The sequence below is a fragment of the Helianthus annuus genome, chromosome 5 (assembly GCF_002127325.2).
Source record: "Helianthus annuus cultivar XRQ/B chromosome 5, HanXRQr2.0-SUNRISE, whole genome shotgun sequence".
Lineage (NCBI taxonomy): Eukaryota > Viridiplantae > Streptophyta > Magnoliopsida > Asterales > Asteraceae > Helianthus > Helianthus annuus.
In genome coordinates, this window is record NC_035437.2 from 143,536,638 (window position 1) to 143,539,424 (window position 2,787).

Below are 2,787 nucleotides of genomic sequence, written 5' to 3' on the forward strand. Positions count from 1 at the left end.
GTTTTTAGTCAATGTTTTTGGCGTGTTTGAGCTTGTGTTCTCATGGTCTTCTTTTATATTGACTTTTTTTCCCGCGCATGACAAGTAATTATGGCGTTTTGAAAAAGATAAATAAATTCAATTCCTTAAGTATTTGACTTTCAATATAATATATGTTAGTAATTATGTTTCCCTCGTTTCATTTTACTGATTTTGCAGTTACCGTGTATTGTTTTCAGATTCATCTGTTTTTGTTTCTATGGTGTAACCAAGGTTGGAGAACTCGCTAGTCGCTAGTCGGCCGGTGAAGTGGGGACTAGCGACTACTCGGGATTAATAAGGATTAATCAGATCGGGTTTTTTATATGTAATTTTCAGTTTTATGTATAAATATATACATTTTTATAGGTAAGTATTTTAAGTAGCTAGGTTTTAAATCTTACTCAACTCATTTATTTAAGTATACATCATTAGTTGTTGGAATTCAAATTATTTGGTTGGAAACCGACCGAAATTTAGAGGTTTTGGCCTGAATATACAGGTTTTTTGCTGGAATCGTCGACTTTCGGCTGGCCCTAGTCGTGCCTAGTCAGACCTAGTCGGTTAATGGACCGATTTAAGAAAAATTACTCAGTAACTGGACGACTAGCGATTAATCGCCGACTAATCGTCGCCTAGTCGTGATTTTTACAACACTGGGTGTAACACGTCTTCTTGACGGCTGTAATTATGGCGTTTTGTTTTCCAATGGCGTTTAGATAACGATGGGACGTTTTTGTTTTATTTTCTTTGCACATTGTTTTAAGCTTTTTTTTATAATTTTACTTGTTCAAAGTAATTTTATTATAGTTTGGTAGTTTTTGGGGCGTTTTTATGACATGATGGCGTTTTACAAGCATTTGCTCGTTTTGGCGTTTTATTATATTTTTCGTTATAGGATTAATGTACTTTGTTGTTTCTTAGCTGGAATTACATAACAAACAACAGATAAAGAAAATTAAAAAAAAAAACAAATAGAAGCAATTTATGATCTAAATCTTCAGTTTCATCAGTCTCTTTCTTCTTTTGAAACTACCAGAACTGTCACAAATAAATGGCGTTTTGGGTTTGACGTGGTTTATTTTCTTTGTTCATGTGTTGAAGTGTCTTTGTGGATGTTGGAGACATAGATCAACCCCGTGTTGGTGGATGCTATCTGCCCGTCGTCTTCATTATAATCATCGAGGCGAAAGTAGCATTAACACTAGGATAGGTCTCTTCTAATCATCCAAACCTTCTTTAAGAACAAAGAAGACAGAATGACATATAGGTGTCATTAGTCCCTCTTTCTTGAATTTTGTCCATCTCATGCAGCAAAATCTTACTACACTCACCTAACAAATCATTCAGCAAAACTTCATGCAGAACTTTACCGAGTATCAAAGAAAAGATGTTTGCCATCGTTGTATTTTTTGGCATTTTACATTGAGTTGTATTTTTTTAGGAATCACTGTGTTTTTATGTGTTTTTTTTCGTGTGATACACAGAAGGTGGTGAGACGTTTCTATTTATAGGATTTTTTTGGCGCGTAGTTTAGGCGGGATATTATTTTTATAACAAAAAATGTAATTAACATTTATCCAGATGTAAGGCTTGGCGTTATCAGGCCCGGTGATAAGTATGGGCAGGTAGGGCAATGGACCCAGGCCCAAAGTTCGTGAGGGCCAAGAGTTTTTAAAAAATATCCTATATACTATATGTTTTTGTTATTGGGCCTTTAACTGGTAACCTAATTATTATAATCGGCCAGTGATTGACGTGAATACGTAATGAGCCGGAATCCGGAATAGATTATACGAAGCGACGACAGGCAGCGCACACACAAAGCAATCAGAAATTGGGTCGATTCACTGTTCGGTTCACTGTTCAGGAGCGCAACGGCCACGAAATCAGTGATTCGGAATCGCGTTACAGGTTAGTTCCTTGTTCAGCAGCGACGATTTTGTTTATTGTAAAAAACGTAAGCGATTTATTGTCTATTTGTTTCTGTTGTCAGCGACGATTTTGTTTATTGTCAGAGACGTAAGTGACTTACTGTTCAGCAGCGACGATTTTTGTTTATTGTAAAAAACAGCCCACGAAATCACTGATTTATTGTCTATTTGTGTCAAAAACAGGCCCACGAAATCAGTGATTTATTGTCTAGTTTATGGTTGTAAATTGTTCAAGTGTGATTAGAAGTAATCGCTTTGTGCTCAAGTGTGATTCGGGTTGTAATCGCTTTGTGTTCATGTGTGATTCGGGTCGTAATCGCTTTATACGCTTTCGAAAAACGCTTCAAATGGCGCTAGAATCTCATTTTTTTGAGGTCGTTTGCTATTTTTAGAGGTCCGTTTTGTACAGCAGCAAAAGCTGTGTTTTTTCTGCAGAAAATGTGTGATATGTTCTTAGTCATAACTTGAAATCTATATAGAGTTAAGTCATGAAATTCGTACAGTGGATGGCCACGGGCGTCAACGAAATTCTGCAACTGGAATTGTGTTAATCGGACTTACGATGGAATTTAGATGAATTTTTTCGTGGACTGCAGTCAGAAAGTGACGAATCTGACTACAGCCTGGTAAATGATTTATATAAGATAACTGGTAATGAATTGAGTCCCGAGATATTTATACAATGTGATGTGGACCGTTTAGAACATTCTGTAAAATTTTGGGAATTTTTGGAACAAGTTAACTATTTTATTAAAATAATTGATCTAATCATTTGTCCTCAATCACACTATTTGGCACACGACTGCACCAAGCCTATTCGTATAACAACGAACAA